The 19,568-nt window shown below is 36.7% G+C and overlaps 1 long non-coding RNA gene across 1 annotated transcript in view; it reads right to left on the bottom strand.

Moving 5' to 3' along the window:
• LOC139826977 (uncharacterized) overlaps window positions 1-19,153 on the bottom strand; it is a 46,177-nt gene extending 27,024 nt beyond the window's left edge. The window contains exons 1-2 of the long non-coding RNA XR_011737144.1: window positions 18,959-19,153; window positions 16,085-16,170 (exon numbers count right to left, since the gene is read on the bottom strand). This is a non-coding gene — a long non-coding RNA (uncharacterized lncRNA). The remainder of the gene's footprint in view (window positions 1-16,084; window positions 16,171-18,958) is intronic.
• Window positions 19,154-19,568: the final 415 nt, after the last annotated feature.

Raw genomic sequence — 19,568 nt, forward strand, 5'->3', positions numbered from 1 at the left:
ATGATGTCCCTAAGAACCTCATCTACACATGTTTTAAATACCTCCAGGGACGGTGACTCAGCCACTTCTCTGAGAAACATCTTCCAATGCCTGATAACCCTTTCTGTGAACAATTTTTTCCTAATATCCAGTCTGAACTTCCTCTGGAGCAACTTGAGGCCATCTCCTCTTGTCCTATCTCTTGCTACTTGGGAGAACAGACCAACACCCCTCATGCTACAGCCTCCTTTCAGGTAGTTGTAGAGAGTGATAAGATCACCCCTCAGCTTTCCTTTCTCCAGGATAAACAACCCCATTTCCCTCAGTTGCTCCTCATAAGACTTCTCTAGACCCTTCACTAGCTTTCCCAGCCTTCTCTGAACCATCTATTTGATTTAGAGCAGCACTGTGGAGAAGACTTGGTGTTGGTTGATGAGAAGCTCAACAGGACCTGGCAATGTGTGCTTGCAGCTCAGAAGGCCAACCGTATCCTGGATTACATCAAAAAGGAGCATGACCAGCATGTCAAGGAAGGTGGTTCTGCCACTCTGCTCTGGTGAAACCCCAACTGGAGTATGGTGTTCAATTCTGGAGCCCCTGACATGAGATGGTCATGGACCCGTTGGGGCAGATCAAGAGAAGTGCCACAGAAATGATCAAAGGGGTGGATCACCTCTCCTGTGAAGACACATTGAGTGAGTTGGGGTTATTCAGCCTGGAGATGGCTCTGGGTAGACCTTGTAGCAGCCTTCCAGTACCTAAAGGAGACCTACAAGAAAGTTGAAGGGGAACTTTTTACAAGGGTATAGTGATAGGACAAGGGGTAATGGTATTATACTAGAAGAGGGTATATTTAGATTGGATATGAGGAAGAAATTTTTCCCCATGAGAGTGGTGAAGCACTGGAAAAGGCTTCCTGGAGAAACTGCGGATGCCCCAACAGTGGAAGTGTTCAGGGGCAGGCTGGATGAGGCTTTGAGCAACCTGGTCTAGCGGAAGGTGTTCCTGGCCATGGCAGGGGGTTTGGATCTAGATAATCTTGAAGGTTCCTTCCAACACAAACCATTCTGTGATTCATATGATTCTATGAAATTTAAAGGTAAAATGAGCAAATCTTTTTTAACAATAGTTGAAATGTAAGCCTGAAGACAAGAATACAGGAAACCTAATGCATTTTGCTGACAACTTGTAGCAAAAAGGCAGCTCTGAATTGTAGCACACTGTGTTGTTAAGGTAGATTTTTCTCATGATGTGGATATTTGAATTGTCCAAAAAACCCTCCCAAATCTGAACAAATTACATGAATTATGTTGTTATTCTCAGGAAAGTGCATTATGAAGTTGTGTTGGATTCATCTTCAGAAATAAAAACTGATTTCTTGTCCCCAGAAAGTGTAGAATTATAAGGGAAGTGCAATTGATTGGAGAACGGGATAGTAGAGGAGACAAACAGATTTTGTGGCAGATGGATAATTTAAGAACAAAATTAGTTCTAATGTTATTACAAATCTTCTAAAATATTCAGTCATACAGTAGTGGAATATGTGGCATGTTGTGATGGATTCATCTTGGAAAAAGAGGCAGGGAAGAAAACAAAGGGATATTGTGCTTTATGTCAAGAAGTTAATGAAATACGTGGAACTTTGCTGTGTAACATATGACAGGCTGATCAGCTGTTCTTGAGACTTGTTTTGAGGAGAGATAGACAAGGAGAATGTCTTGGCCGTCCCTGGATACTGACCTCCTGATCAAAGAGTTGATAAAATGCTTCAAAACACATGAAGAAATCCCATGGTTGCAATACAAGGTTGTCATGAAGAACTTCAGTTACCTCAACATTTGCTGGAAGGATGACATAGTTGAATGTAAGCAAACCAGGAGACTTCTGGAGTGCATCAAAGACATTTTCATGCAGATGGTGTATGGACAGAAGTTGGGAGGTCAGATCTGCCAGATCTGCTACTTGTGAATAAAAAAAAAGTAATGTAATTGATAAACAGCAGCCTTTGCTCCAGGGACCATAAGGTGATGTAATTAAATATCTTCAGGAAAATGAAGAAGAGAACAAGCATAATACAGACATGGGATTCAAAGATCAGACTTTTGCTTGTTCAACAAATTCCTAGAAGGAATACCTTGGATGCTACCTTAAAGGGAAAAAAACACACCAACCAAAACAAAATCCAAAACCCAAGAGAGCTGGATATCTTCAGGGACAAACTCCTTAAAGCACAAGGATGGTCCATCCTGTTGTACTGAATTCAAACTGGCTTGGCATAAGACCAACACAGATAAAAGCTTGTGACTGGACTCAAATGCAGGTAGGAGGCATATGGAAGGACAAAACAGAGACTGCCTGCCAGGAGGAAAATAGAAATATTACATGAGATACATGGATGGAATATGGCAATTAGGCAAACTAAAGCTCAACTATAGTTGAAACTAGGGGATGTGAAAGGCAACAGGAAAGGCTTCCATATGTACCTTGTCAACAACAAGAACAGAAACCAAAGATGACATAGGATTGTTATTAGTGAGGCAAGTGACTTGCTGATGGCAAAGAAGTTATTTGTGTCAGTTTGTACTTGCAGTGTCTATTGTCATACCTCCCATGTCCACCTAAATGAAGTACACCTTAACAGCAGAAAAATGTTAAGTTAGGGACCATGTTAACAAACTGTATAAACATAAAAATGGGAACAGACTAAAGACATTGAAAAGTGCTGAGAGACCTGACAGATGCCACTTCAAGGTCCCTGTCTTGTTGTCTTCAAAGGGTTGTACCTGTCAAAGGAGTTCTGTATAGACTAGAAAAGACCCATCTTCTAAAATTGAAAGACAATCCAAGATAATACAGACTGTCTGTGAAGAAAATTAAGAAAATGTATCAAATCCTTTTTTGAAGCTATTTCCAAGCAAAAACGTAGATGGAAACAGCCAACATAGATTCACCAAGGGCAAAACATGCCTGTTCAATATGATTGTCTTCTACACTGAGTTATCTAGCTGAGTAGGCAAGTGCAGCAGGCTCACCGCTAATATCCCTGTAGTAAAACTACAGAGAAATGGCCTAGAAAGGTGCAGAACAAGGTACGTAAGACTGAACTGATTAAAATCTTGCTCATACATATTCAACAGTTCAGAAGCATGTTTTTGAGTGATGTTCCTTTGGAATTAGTACTAGGGCTGATACTGTTTGAGATCTTCATCAGTGATGTAGGCAGTGGAAAAGAATACAATTATTGAGCCTGCAGAAGGAAGCAAATTTGGGGAGTAATTAGTACACTGACATTCAGAGAGACTTGTATCACCTGGAGCAATGGGCTGACAGAAACCGCATGAAGTTCAGCCAATACAGACGTGAAAATCTGTGCTTGGGATGCAGTAACATCGTGCCATAATGTAGACAGACTGGATGGGGAGTTATTTTACAATAATGGATCTGGTGGACCTAATTGCTGACAAATGGAATATGAATGAGCAGCAAACCTTTGTTTCAGTGAAGGCTAAACACTTACGGTCTGCGTTAGGAAGAGTACAATCATCAGGCAAAGTGAAGCAATTGCTCTCCTCTGTGTTGCACATCTGAGGGTGCACCTGAAGTATTGTTTCCAATTTGGGGCTCCCCAATACAGGAGAAAGATAGAAAGACTGCAACAAGTCTTAAAAAAGGAATCCTAAGATGATGAAGAGGCACAACAAGCACATGAAATAAAGGCTAAGGAAGCTGTGTTTCTTCGACATGAAGAAGGGAATGCTAAGAGACAACCTGCTTGCTACATTCAGCTAACTCTTGCCACTTGTAGAGAGGAGAGTACCAGACCTTTCTTGGTGAAAGGTTGAGAGGCAATGGCTAAAATCTACCATAATGGCAATTTCAAATGTATATATAAATTCACAGTGAGAACAGTCAAACACTGGAAAAGGTTCTCCAGAAAGACTGAATAATCTTTATCTTTTGAGATATTAAAAACTCAGCTACATAAAGCCCTGAGCAGCGTGAATGAACTTATAGCAGGAGGTGAGACCAGATGACCTTCCAGCCTAAACTAATGATTATTGTAACATGTTTTTCTTAAAGCCTTTTAATACTAAATAATAATAATAAAATATATGACATTTCAGCAAAACCAAGGATTATTTATTATTTTTTCCTTTGACACTTTTTTTTTTTTTTTTTTGTGGCATACTTTTAATGAAAACAAAATATAACTTACCCTGTCAGATAGCCTGCTAACCATGACTATGGTTACATGACATATGATGAAACTTTAAGGATGTGGAGTTTTTTGCATGTTTTTTTAGCAATTTTCAAAGTATATTCTTGCTGCATTGTTGCTTAAATTTCCTTTGAAAGAGAAATGATGAGGTTTTCTTGTTTCAAGACATTATACATGCCTAACGAAAAACATGATCTTGTTTATGAGCAGCTCAAGAATTTGGAATCAAGGCACTACAATGTACATGTACACTGTTTTTAACAAAATTAATTGCTTATAGATTTAGTTATTCTGTAAGATACGGAAATAACAGCTGACAAGCACATTTTGTTATTGCTTATTGCATATCTGCACCCTGTCTCTTGCTCATTGTTGCCACTTAACATTAGTATTCATGGCATGTTATCTTGAAAACAGAGATAATAAAACAATACCACAGTGGTCTTCCCCATAGAACAGCCCTGAAAGAGATCTGACTTTCTGAGAGTCCTCAGTGTTTTACAGTCAATCTCACTCTATTGCTTTTTTTCTCTACCTCCCTCAGGGTAACAATACTAAATAAAAAAGATGCTTTCAAACCATACAATAAAGTTAGAAACATGTCAATAACAGATTCACTTGGTGATTCTAGAAATCATAACACAATATCTTTTTTACAAATAAAGTACAAGAGAACTATCTGTCTGTCTAGTACACGTAGGAGTACTTGCTATTAAACACTTTAATATTTCCATAATACCTAATTAGTGTCTGTTGCTTCTTTTTCAGCCAGGGAACAAAAAACTCTTTGCCAAAGAAGAACTGGAACTCATTCCAATTTACTGATGAAGAAATTAAACTTCAGAGACCAGATATGACTTCCCAAGGTCTTTATGGCAGAAAGGAGGGCAAAGAAACAATTTAACTTTGCTTTTTCCTCTTAACTCCATTGCCTTACATATCACAGTGCTAGGAATGAGGAAAACAACATAGGGGTAATCCTGCTACAAGTTAAGATATAAAAGAGGTGTCTCTTGGGCAGCCTGCAGAACAGAACACTGTTAAGATTTTCAATTATAATGAAAGAGCCAAAATAGGCTAGCTCATCTGATAGAGAGTCCTTCAGTATTACTTGTACTGTACCAGCTAGCACTTCAGCTCTAGGTTCAGAGATTGGATAAGGTTGTCAATCTGAGCTGCATGTGCAGTGCTGTGAGAAACCCATCTTCCCTAAGCTGTAAGAAAATTCAGGACCTTCTAATATCTTGGTCAGTGGTGGTCCTAGCACTGATGGAAGTTTTGTTATAAGCCTGGAAGTACAGAGAGAAACCAAATTCGGTCCTGGTCTCCTGTCTCATATGTTGGTCTAAAAGGAAATATATTATTTAAGAGCAGCAGTTCCAAGCATTTGGAATGTTGAGTCAGTTTCCTAACATAGCATCTTTCTTACTCTCCATTCAGAAAAAAAATACTAGGGATCACGTCACAGTATTTTCTTTTAATTAAGACACATACTCAATGAAATATAAATGTTTGGGATAAGTATTCTCTATGAGGAGCATGATATCTACAACTTTCTGCAGTAGCTTTTGTTTTGTAGCCAAGCTCCTTTTTTGCGTGTTCTATTTGGTCCTCCACTTTATGCCTAAGGTCTACAAATAGAGAGTAAGTCTGGGACAATCTGGACCATGGAATTCACTACACAGATTGTTAGAAACACTTCACATACCTGCACTTTGTTGGGGTCTTGCTCAGGAGTTCTTGGGTAAATATGTGAATGCCACCATTTTTTAAGTACTTAGCTTTTACATTTCAGGAATAACAGTCATTATCATAAGAATTCTTGTTTAGCTTTGTCATGACAGAAAAGGTATCAAGATCTGTCTCTGAAAGATTAGCTAACATGTGTCTGTAAGTTTCTATTTTTCTGCATATGATTCTTAATTCAAAACTGATTAGATTGTGTGTTCTGAAAAAAATGTGCAAGTGATTTACCTTTTATCACTACACGAAAAGAATTACTTTACCTAATTCCTGAAAATGTTTTTAATATTTATACAAGAACTTGAACATAGAGAGATTTAAAATGATCAAAGAACTTTAATACCAATTTTGTATAAGAGGAATAAGAAGCTCAATAGAGAGCAAAAGTATATGTTATTGTGGTGTTTCCACTGAAAAATCCACGTTGAGACTACAAATCCTACTTCAGTTTTTGCATTCACCCCTAAATAATGACAGTACTTATCTCTGAATGACTGTGAATAGAATAGGTCACTCTGTACATTTGCATGAGGATGTCAGGTACATGACAGTGGGATAATGAAAAATGCAAAAATAGAACAGAAAATGTAGCAGGTTTCAGCTCATGAATCTTGCAATGAAATTAAAGAAAAAAGAACAAACTTGTACTTAAAGAGCTAGTGGTAAAATCATGTGCAAACTATAAGAAAGATTTGGTTTGTGAATATCGATTATATCTACTACTGAAATCACTCTAATCTTTATTTCAAAACTCAGCTATGAATAGCAATTCTTTATTCTCTTTGATTTAAGAAAAAAACCACATATGTCTTAGTAGCATTAACCCGTTTGCCAGCTTAGGACATTAGCCAAAGCAAATACATGGTACTTGCACTCTCCTAAATCAGTATGAAAAATACTACATCAAAACATAGCTTGAAAATTTTAGAGAATTAATCAGGAACACTATGGTTTTGATTGAAGAAACAGTAAGCGGTTTTGTACAAAGATACAAAGTTTCTTAAAAGTAAATAAAATACTCTGAAAATATTTTTTGTATATATGAACGATAAATTATTTTAATATTAAATGATAGATACCTGACAAAAATAGCTTATGATATTTGTAAAATGAATAGAAAGAACACAGTATCTTTGTGGATAATATTTCAAGATAACTAACTTAAGGCAATTTTATCTTTTCAAAATTAACTGAACTACTTAGGCACAGTTATATGTAAATGCCACATGTTGAATCTTTTGTGCTGTTATTTAAAGTCGAATTATGTTTTCACGTTCAAGAATTACATGGTCATTTTGGACTTCGTATAACCTATCGAATACTCAAGAATTTTTGTGTTTTTTATTTTCAGATGTGAAACAGCGTCTAAGAAACAGATCTTTGTGCATATGTATTTACCCAAATTATTAATAAATGAGTAAATATGCTGTGTAACATTGTTTCCACAATTCTGTCTAATACAAACCGATAAAATAATGATATATCTCAAGAACTAAAACTCTTCTATTTTTTTTTGTTTTTATTGTTTAAAACAATTTTTTTCCTTCTTTATGTTCTCAACTGAATAATATATTAACCTTTCCAGTATAATTCTTGTAAACCGATTGTTTTCAAGAAATTTCATTGGCCTCCAGCAGATGAGATACTTTTATTGGCTGTAGTCAAGATCGCATCACACTATAAGTATATGTGACTGCACATTTTCATCAAACAAGTTATTTCATTGTCCAATATGTGCCAAGTATTTATAAATAGATGATTAAAGGAAAGCTAAATCACCTACACATAATACAGATATGATTAACAGCTTCCAGACTTTGAGTTAAGGAAGATGTATTAAAGAGGCTTATTAAAGAAGCTGAGGCCATTATGTCTAGATTTAATCAGCTGGACCTGGAAGATCTGCAATTTGGAGCAACTTTATCACTAATTATGTGCTGGATGATCAAGCTTAACAACAAAAGATACTCATCAACCCATTGCCTCTAAGTGGCTCAGAGATCAGAGGAACACGGCTAAAATGGTTATTTTATTAAGTTGTTCCAGCAAACCAATTTTCCCATTTGCTTCCAGGCTTTAGATCAATGGTATGCTTGAAACAGAAAGATATCAGAACAAAGCTATTCTTTAAACAGAGAAAACTGTGGGTGTCTTTATAAGTCAAATTAAATAAAAAAAAAAAATCACAACTCCTTTTCAGTCTATGAATTTGTGAATATCAAAAACAGTTAGTCATCTGTGTGTACTTTGGATAATTTCCTTCTTTTTGTCATGTCTAAGTCTTGGTCTTCCTCAGTGCAAGAAAGTACACTCTTCTCAGGAGTTTCCTGACCTCATCACGTGCCAAACGATCACATTTTTCTGTATTCTCTTTACTGCTTCTGTTGTTCTATCCTCCAGAAATTTCTTCCAACAGGACATGGACAGTAGTCCACAGTTAATTTTCTCTTGATCTAAAAATCAGAAACTAAGGTAATGAAAATATCTAGCCTTCTTCACTGCTGCCTAGACAGAAAATATGCAACATTTAGTCATTGCACCATAAGCAACTCTGCAATCTATCACACTTTCTGTTGAGACTCAACAACATTATGTAATGATAAGGGATTTGTCCCTGGTTCGTCCCTGGTAGCAGCACAAATATTATATTTTTTCTAGTGGCAGAGGCTTGTTAGGCTCTTGTCCAGATTTCTCAGGCTAACATTCCTCTAAGGGATTCAGACTGAACTTCAGAGTAGACTGGAGCAGAACTGTGAGACCAAGAGTAAGGAGAACTCTGACCCACAGGCTCTCACCTCACTTCAGATACTACATGGAAATTTTCCAGGCTACTACAGTTTCCAACACTTTAATTCACTGTCTTTCCTTAAGGCTTGGGATAATTCAGGCAAGTACAGCTCATGTCACTTTATCATCATCATCTTCTTCCTAGGCCAGGAAGAGAGCTACTACAGACACCAGCACTCATGGCTTAGGGTTGAGCTAGAAAAGTGGCATATTACATGACAAAAGCTGGGTCAGAGGATTTCTGCACCTCCCATCCAGTACATCAAAGAGGGGTTGGAGCACCTAGAAAATCCACATATCTATTTGGAATGAGTATACCAGTAAAGTGAAAGGGAACATATATAGGTCTGGGAGTGGTGTCAACATAAATAAAATAGTAAGAGGCCAAATTTTAGCTCATGAACCTGAATGAGTCTGCAGATAGGCCTTAAGGATAATTTGGGAAAACACAATTAATTATATGATTGGTTTAAAGGAACTACTCTATGTAACTTATGTTAAAAGTTATGTCAACAAAAGCTGCAACAAATTTCTATTTACATCATAAGAGCAGGACATGCTTGTTTTGAGTATATTCCTATCTGTTTTTGTTACTCAGGAGCCAATGCATTTACACTATAATGATCTGGAGATTCTGGGTGACCAGGAGAGGTTTTCCTTTCCTCCTCTGCATCAGTTTTTGTTAGGATGATAAATAATAGAGTATTGATCTGACACTTCACAGCCATAGCACAAAAAAGTAGCAGGAAAAAAACAGTCTGAAATAAAAGTATAAAACCATGAAAACTGAAAAACACAATGGTGTTGAAAATTTTATTCTGATTCAGAGACAATAATTAGTAGGATGAGGAATAAAAGTCAGATTTCCACATGCCTAATAAATGCAGGAATTATATGATTTTCCTTTATTCAGGAAAGAACATCATCCTGCAAAATGTAGGGCATCATACTAAATGGCTCACATGACCTGATTTTCTCTTCCTTTTGTCAGTCACAGAGAAGTGACAAATTGCATAGCATGTTTAAGCATTGCTGTAGTAAGAATTTTCAGTATTAAGACAAAAAAAGCATGTCTAGAGTATGTGTCCAGATACTGACAGATTTGCTGTGCTGTATCTCAGCAAATTTTTTTTATGGGTTAGTCCATATGAACTTGTTTAGACAAAGCACACAAATGCCACACTTTTCTTAGCATTCCTCCAAATGTCATGTTCCTCAAAATAATTAAAATATTTATTTTAGAAGCTATAAACAATAAGTTATAACAGCACTGAATAGTAAAGCTGGAAAATAACAGAGTGAACCGGGAGTTTTAAATAAAGCTCTGATTTTCTTTTTAGTGTTAAAATTGATTTTGAATGAAAAGTGTAAGGACATCATATAAAAGCCAATGACTATTTTTACTTCAAAAAGAAAGATGTGAAAAAAAGACATTAACTCCAAGTGCCATTTGCCTAGTGATGACTCTTGTGAGATTACCCCAAAAAATACTATTATGGCTCTTGGGAGGAGACACTGTTCATTAGTGAAAATATAAATATAAATGCAAATTGAAGGCTTCTATTGATCTACATAGAGACATGTTGTGAATTTAATTTGAACATGTATGTTTTTAATGTTCTGATTTTCCTTTTGCTAGAGACTATAGAAAGATATTTTGGCTTTCAGTGTCACACTTTCAGCAAGAAATTTTGTTTAGAAGCCACAATTAAATAATTCAGAAATAATTAATTCAGAAGACAACCCATTAAATTATAACCCTCCCCACTGGTTAACTTGGTGCCAAAATGTATTGTTTAATTTATCATTCTTAGTATTTTTAGAAGGCCTCAAGGCAGGGAATGAAGCAATAATAAATAGGGAACAGTGGATAATTAGAGAAGGAAATGTGGAACAAAATTACTAAGGGCTTTAGGTGAAGTTCATTATTACTATTTAATAGCGCCCAAGAGCATTTGATCAAATTATGGATCATGTTTAAAAGTGGGCTGAGAGAAATCTTGGTGAAGGAGAGTTTTCTCACTATTACTTTCAGAATTTTGTAGTAAGTTTTACAGAATTTTAAAAAGCAGTGAAAAAAAAAAACATATTGAACAAACCTTCTGTTTTATCAGACATGGTACTCTAGTGACAGTTGCAGAAGACAGAGTTTCTTAATTCTCTCAGATATTGTTCAAGCTGAGACTATTACATGATCAAGCAGTAAAGCACTTCCAGCATGAGTGATAAGGTAACATACTGTAAGTGCAGCCCTTAGGGCTTTTAAGCAAAGATGAAGCTTATTTTTTTAACTCTTCAGGGTTTTTTCTTTTTAAAAGAACCTCATTTTTAACACAGATGTTTCAAGTTGACCTGAACTTTAAGTATACTTAAAAAAAAATAAATAAAAAAAAAATCATCTTCCTTATGCATTAAGACTGGTAAACCAGTAACAATGGATGAGAAGAAGGCTGAGGTACTCAACAGCTTCTTTGCTTCAGTCTTCACTGGCAAGCTCTCTTTCCACACTTTTTGAGTAGAAAATTAACTGTAAGAATGGGACTGGGTAAGCAAAGTCCCTCCCACTGCCAGTGAAGATCAGGTTCGCAATCACTGAAGGAACCTGGACATACATAAATCCATGGGACCTGATGAGATGCACCCCAGAGTCCTGAGGAGTGGTTGCCAAGCCACTCTCCATGATATTTGATAAGTCATGGCAGTCAGGTAACATCCCTGGTGACTGGTAAAAGGGAAACGTTGCACTCATTTTTAAAAAGAGTAGAAAGGAGTACCCTGTAAACTACCAACCTGTCAGCCTCACCTCTGTGCCTGGGAAGGTCATGAAACAGATCCTTCTAGAAGCTATACTAAGGTACATAAAGGACAGGGAGGTGATTTGAGACAGCCAGCATGGCTTCACCAAGGGCAAGTCCTGCCTGAATAACCTAGTGGCCTTCTAAGATGGAGTAACTACTCCAGTAGACAAAGGAAGAGCTATGGATGTTGTCTATCTGGACTTCTGTGAAGGCTTTGACACAGTCCCCCACAACATCCTTCTCTCTAAATTAGAGAGGTATGGATTTAATGGGTGGACTGTTCAGTGGATGAGGAACAGTCTGGATGGTTGCGCCCAGAGAGTAGGGGTCAAAGGCACGATGTCTGGATGGACACCGGTAACAAGTGGTGTCCCTCAGGGTTCTGTACTGGGATTAGTTCTGTTTAATACCTTTATCAATGACATAGACATTGGGATTGGGTGCACCCTCACCAAGTCTGCGGATGACACCAATCTGAGTGGTGCAGTTGACAGGCCTGAAGGACAGGACACCACCTAAAGGGACCTGGACAAGTTCAAGAAGTGGTCCCATGCAAACCTCATGAGATTCAGCAAGGCTAAGTGCAAGGTCCTGCACCTGGGTCAGGGCAACCCCCAGTATCAATACAGGCTGGGGGATGAAGGGATTTAGAGTAGTTCTGCAGAGAAGTCCTCGGGCGTTCCGGTGGATGAAAGATTGCACATGAGCTGGCAATGTGCTCTTGCAGTTCCATCAAAAAGAGCATGGCCCGCAGGTTGAGAGAGGTGATTCTGCCTCTCTACTCCACTCTGGTGAGACCTCACCTGGAGTACTGCATCTAGCTCTGGGGGCCTCAATACAGGGAAGACATGAACCTGTTGGAAGGGGTCTAGAGAAGGCCACCAAGATGATCAGAGGGATGGAACACCTCTACTATGAGGACAAGCTGAGAGAGTTGGGGTTGTTCAGCCTGGAGAAGGCTCCATGGAGATGTTATTGTGGCCTTTCAGTACATAAAAGGGGTCTATAAGAAAGATAGGAACAGACTTTTTAGAAGGGTATCTTACAATAGGATAAAGGTTAGTGGTTTTAAAGTAAAAGAGGGGAGATTCAGATCAGACATGAGGAAGAAAATTTTTACAATGAGGGTGGTAAAGTACTGGCACAGGCTGCCTAGAGAGGTGGTAGATACCCCAATCCTGGAGACATGCAAGGCCAGGCTGGACAAGGCTCTGAGCAACCTGATCTAGTTGAAGATGTCCCTGCTTATTGCAGGGGCTTGGACTACATGACCTTTGAAGGTCCCTTCAACCCAAACTATTCTATGCTTCTATGATTCTATGATTTATGTTATTTCTTTTAACTACAGTATATAAAAAAAAAAACTTTTTTTTTTTTTACGCAAATACATGTACAAAAAGGCAAAACTCATCTTCATCATGTTAAAACATGAGATCCTTCCTGTTTGGTTTTCAGTTGAAAGAGTTTAAAAAATGAGAAAAAATTAGATCCATGGCCCACAGCAAATAAGAAAATCGAATTTATAGAGTAAGAGAGTGCACAATTTATAGAATATTCTTTTCTATTTAAATATGTTTCTGAAAGTCTGTACCACTGAAATATAAAATATTTTTAATTATTTTTAAATTTACTTATTTTCCGTGTTCTTCTTTTCTTTAAAAAAAAAAAAAAAAAAAAGATAAAAACCATTTTGACCACTGTTCCACAGTTACTGAATGGGAGAGTAGAAAACTTAGATGTTTTTGAAAATTTCCATTCCAGGGGAACAGCTACATTTTTAGAAATATGTTCCGAATCAAAGTAAAATAATGTTTGTTAAATATGAGGGATTGTGTGTCTTAGAAATTCCAATTATACAGCTCTTCTGATCATTAGAAAACAAAGGTCTGCTTCTTTAGACATTTGATACCATAGACAACGAAAGAGGACTTTGAGCATTATGCTGCCTTTTTTTTCCTCATAGACTTTGTTAAACAGAGTCTTTGTTAAAAGAGTCAAGTTGGTTTACCTCTGAACATAGTTTGTATGGCTGGCCAGGTTGTTTGATGTGTTTCATTTGATGTTCTGGAAGCTTATAAAACCGCTGGCACAAATTAATTAATAATTCTAGTGATAATAGTACTAGCAGTAATAGTAAGAATCAATTGCTATTCCCAATGTACAAATTGTTCTAATTACTACTTTATGCAGTGAATTTGGGTGTTTACTACTCCTGTCAATATGGGAATGATAAAAAGTTAATACTGCTCTGTGTCCAAAAATGTGACTTAGGTACACAGTTTGAGGTAGCGTGAAGAGATAGCAGAAAGCACCAGCAGATTTTCACTCAGATTCACATGACGGGACAGAAAGCCCTTAGAAATGGGAGAGTCAGAATGTCAAAAAAAGAGAAATCTAATTGTCAGCCAAGGGAAATAAGTCAATTGTCTGGATAGATTCTGCACATAGATTCTACGCTTAAGTTCTGCAGCAATAATTACTGAGTAGTCTTTGAACTAATTCAGTGATATTCAGAAATAGGATGGAGCAGTTTTCCTTGAGACTCTGTCCTTAGTGCAGAGACTATCTCATTTATGGATCCCAGACAGACAGGCTACAGCTCAGTCATCTGCTATAGTCTGTCCTTTGTGACATGGACCTCCTCTTTCTGATGTATTCTCTGATTTCAGAGGCATTTTCTAAGCTGCTTGTTGTATTCTGTAATGATATTCACATCCATAACCTTGAAAATAAATTACTTATTTTGAATGTTGTTTATGTTATCATGTGTCTAAATCCCTCTGCTACACTTCCTACTGCATGTGTGCACGCACTTGATGTCTGACTCAGCAGACATGGAAATTTTATCTCTTAGACACTTTCAATTCAAAATTGTGCACTTTCTAAATGGAAGGTGAAGAAAATACCTAAACAGATATCTCCGAGTACTATAAGGAAAAGATGTGTCAAAAAACCATTAAAAAATATCAACACATGCTTTAACTGGTTGGACTGTATTATTTTGATCTTTTTCATTTATTTGATAAATTGCTCTGACACACACCTGTAAAAATAGAGAGCTCCAAATGTGCTTAAAGGAATACATTTTCCTTGTTGTATGGGGAGAAGTATCATGCTTCCATGTGAAGTGTAGTTGGGGTCAGGAACTGCAATTTAAATAACTCTTTATTGATAGTGTAGATGTTGATTTTCACAATCTTTTTAATTCTACAATTTTTTCTCCATTGTTATTTCTTCTGAAAATTTGTGCAGAGAAAATATATTTGCTTCACTGTGACAACTGTGGAGATAATATATTTTAAGGGATTGATTATTGCTTTTTGATATTACTTTTTTCTTTCTGAAAGTTTATCAACCCATTATTTTGGCTGTGCTAATTTTGTTGATATTCCCTAATCTTCCTTTAGTTTTACTACCCAGATCATCCTTTGCTTGTATTTTTTTTTCTTTATTTAGCACACAATTTGTTAATAAATCCTAGTATTCTTCCACTATCAAATTCACCTGTGTGTTCTTCTATAGTCATTGGCAATGTTCAGCTAGAAATCTAAGCTGTTGGGTCAATGGCTCTTTTTATAACAGTTTAGTGAATTTCAGAACAGATTTAAGAAATACTACCACTACTACTTTGCATTTATAATATCTTTTAAATGGAGATTACAAAGGCGTTCATGATCATAAATTAAGCTTCAAAATGACCTTGAAAACTTGAAATATGTCTGTTCTTTTATATTTGCAGCATAAAGATCATTAAATAGAGCAAGTAAAAAAAAAAAAGAACTATGATTTGCAATGGTTAAGTGAATATTCTAATATTATTCTGAAGGAAAAGTCATTGCTACTTCTAAAAATCAAGATGATTTTAAATATGAATTATTAATCAAAAGCTACAGACAGGCACATTTAGATATAATTTACATTACACATCTTAGGATATATAACTGTTACAGTCTGCTTAATAATTAGGTCAATAGAGAGACAGTGCCTTCCAGACACGTATGGGTTTGGGTCAGCCTGTGAGGCAATTCATCAAACTTGGTATAGAGCCTCTCAGGTAGGTAACTATTCACTTTGGTCTGGAAGATAAGGCAGGAGGCTGAGATGTCTCCCAGGCAGAAAATTAAACGGGTCAGCCTTGGAGGCAACCCAGGTTCAGCTTTCCTTGAAAATGGATTAACATACTAAGGTCATTCCTGAGTACATAACTATTGGCTCCTGCTAGATGACAAGCCATTATTCATGGGCTTCCTTCCATTTGAAGGGATGCTTATTGTGGCTTATCTTAAAATAGATTATTAGCCGATTAGCCTTTGATTCTCGTAATAAAGTCCTGTTTATGAACATGAATGTATGTTTTACCAGAACATAAAAACTCATTGACCCTGTTGGCTGTATCTTTGCTATGGATACTAAAAGAAGTTCACTCCTAATTGTTATTGTAGAAACTGAGGCCACATGTTAATATATAAGAAAGATGCAAATTTTAGAACAGGGAGGCTTATAGACACATCTGCTTGTATATGAGACAGGTTTGAAAGTATACTGAGGGTACACTTACCTGGAGTACATGTGTTCCTGACTTGGAAGAGTATGTCAAGAGCTTCGGATGTTTAAACTGGCCTTTTATTCATTCCCATCTGAAAACTGAAGACACTGTATTATTTGAAGAAAACACACTGAAAAGTCCAAAATTTTTTAAGTAGTAAAGTAACCCAGACCCTGTAAGACAGAAAACACAGGCATAAGAGACTTGACCAAACAGAATAGGAAGCCTGGGAGAAGAGATGAAGAGTAGCAGGGTAGTACACAAGTACAACAAAGATCTTTATCCTGTTTCCTCTCAGCTGTTCCCTCTCTTTTCTCGTAAGCTCTGGTCAGTTTGTCCTCCATTGTGTCTGTAAGATTATAAATGGAAGCATGGTATTATTTGAGGAGAGGGAGCCAGGTGGAGAATAGAGGGCATCCAATAAATTGGAAATTCTGATAGATCTTGTTCAGTGCCAAATGGCATGTACATATGTTAGCAACAGTGAATCGATTCTGGCAGTAGAGAAGAAATTTGGCAGAGATGATTCAGACAAAGGCCAGTTTTGTATGGGAAGGCCAAGAGAGACTAGGTAGATAATGGGCCACTCAATGATGAGCTGCAGGATATAGAAGGTGGTTAGAGAAAGTGGAAACTTTGGTTTGGGATTAACTAGGAAGACACTTACACTTACTTCCTATGTAACCCAAGCCAAAATAAAATATTTTATACTGAAAGTCAATACTCTGAGACATACGCTAAGATACTTAACAGTGTTACAGTCCAGATTTTAAAAAGGATAGATACAAAAATACAGGTGATCAAGAAAACCTACCATGACCACAAAAATAAAAATGAACATTAAAGGCTATGGTAGGGGAATATCGTAAGGCAGACAGCTTACTGTAATGTCTGCTTGGATTTTGTACAGTGAATGTTTAATATAAATGCTTGAACTCTACCTGGAACAGATCACAGCTCCCTTTTCAAGTGGATGCTTTTGTTATTGCTTAATATGTTGTCCATATCTTGGACACAATAAGGAAATTTTTCACAATGAGAGCAATCAGCCACTGGAATAAGGTCTCCAGTGAAGTGCCGAATTCCCCAACTTTGAACAGTTTTAAGATTCGGCTGGACAGGGTGCTGGATCACATTGTCTAGACTGTGCTTTTGCCAAGAAAGGTTGGATCAAATTACCCTTGTGGTCCCTTTTAACCTGATATTCTATGATAATTTTCATTTTCTGAGTGGTCCCATAATCTCAAAACAGGAGGAATACAGAGCCAATCCTAACCCTGCCTTTTTCTATTGATAGTGATATATTACCTATAATGTATAAAACTGAGGTTTGGATACCTGGTTGCTGCTCTCATTTCATATCTCAGCTTTTTAAGTCTAGGTTGTTTCACCAAGAAGGATGGATGTGACACAGCCATGATTGTGTGTCTTATGAGCAAAAGAGTGAATTTCCTTTCATGGGATTAAACTAGCCATAGAAGTCTAGAATTTAATGGCAAAGTCACCATCAGCTGCCATTTTATGGTCGAAGAGGAGAAATAAGCACCACCAGAGTTCCATTCATCAGCTCTATTTCAGATTCTATCATAGAGTGAGAGTACCTAAGCTTTGGAAAGTCTTTAATTTCCTAAGTGACTGAAGATTTCCTGCCTCATTGAAGGTAAATGCCAGAGACTTTTTTAATGGGTGAAGAGTTTTCTCTTTTGTTTGCTTGTTTGTGTTGGGTGTGGTTTTTTGTTTTTTTTTTGTTTTTTTTTTTTTTTTGGGAGGGGGTTCCTAAAACACTCCCTTGGCAGTCTTAAAATATTCTGAGGAGATACTAATCTATAGTAACTGTTAATAAAAAAAAACTTCAGAATTGTCTGAAGCTGCAACTTTTTAACACCATAAGATGTAGTTAAGAGTTCACGTGTTCACATGTTCTTGTCTATTTGTCCTGCACATGAGAAATCTATGCACTGAGTATTATTGTCTTAAAACCTTGGCTGTCCTAGTAATGGGATGGGGAAGATCTGATACTCAGTTACACTGTAGATAAACTTTAAAAATGTTTTAACCTGAGCAGGTAAATTAATTAATCAAAAATAACAGCATAGCTGTTGCCATGGCTATAAAATGCAATGATAACTAGTTTCTTTTTTGGGTTAAATTTTAGAATATGGAATGAGCTGTGCACTGCTTGAAAACAACATCCATTTTGATATGTTTTCAATTGGTTCATTTAGCTTCAAATAGAAATTAAAATATTTCATTTTAAATAAGCTGACATTATGGAAAACCTAACATGTTATTTACTGACAAACATTATGTCATTTTATGTTTACCTTAAAGCTTTTGGGTAAAACTTTCCTTGCTTTGACTGAGAGAGAAAAGGGTTTTTCTAAACATCTTGCTTCATTAAATGGTGATCAGGCAAAATGTGAATATTTAATTTTTCTTGAACAACAGATTTCTAAATTCCAAGTGTCTCCTGAAATTGTCACTACTTACTGCAAAGTGCAAGTTCTATAAACCTACCCTGCCTCTGTTAGCTTTCAAAGCTTGTTCAGTAAAGACTAAAATGATGATTTTTCAGCAAATAGGACATGGCATCTACATTTCCTCTCTACTCTTCAAAGTCACAGAAAGAATTGTTCTTACTTCAAGCACAATTACTCCCAGAGTTTCTCTGGTGGCATTTCTCTTCCTGTATTGATTTTGACATATGGTCTTCCCTGAAGATGCAACAAGGAGCACAACACATGGAAGAGACTACAGTCTCCTACTCTGCTCGGGTTTTTAAATTCAGATTATCTAATGCTTCCAGGTAACAAAGAAGTAGATAAACTTATTCATCAATAGAATTAAATTGGAAAGTAGAGGTTCTGTGGACACAAATATCCTTACCTCTACCCACAGACTTCCTTGATAAGTGGACACTCAGCACAAATCTGTGAACCATTTATACTTTATATTGGCATGCCATTACGATCAGTGTTTAACTATTTCAATGTTGTCAAATTCTTCAGGTTTTCCTTGTTTCTGCTGTGTTACCACTGAAGTGCTGACCTTCTTTTGACAGCTTTAGTACTCCAAAGAATGCTTCTGAGTTCTGCTGAAGCATTAACAGGAACACAAATGTCAACAAATAAAGTGCCATGGAAAAAATAATAAAAGCAGCAACAACAGAAAAATAACTCTTCCATTACTAACTGAGTTGCCATTCTCAAAAAAGAAAACAAAACAAAGCAAATAACAAAAAACAAAAGCCCTGATACAGATGAAGTTGTTAAGTACTCTACCTCTACACTGGAGCTTGGATTTGGAAGGTGTTTAAAAGGATTTCAGGCAGCTGTATCAAGACACAAGATGTCACACATATAAGTTGTTTTATTGAACTGTTCCGGTCTGAGATGACAAAATAAATTTGGGAAAACACAAGACAAAACCAGTACAATGGAGATCACATCCTGAAACTTAATTTCCTCACTACAGCTAAAATCCCATATTTGCTCTG

Source organism: Patagioenas fasciata, chromosome 1 (assembly GCF_037038585.1).
Source record: "Patagioenas fasciata isolate bPatFas1 chromosome 1, bPatFas1.hap1, whole genome shotgun sequence".
Taxonomy (NCBI): Eukaryota; Metazoa; Chordata; class Aves; order Columbiformes; family Columbidae; genus Patagioenas; species Patagioenas fasciata.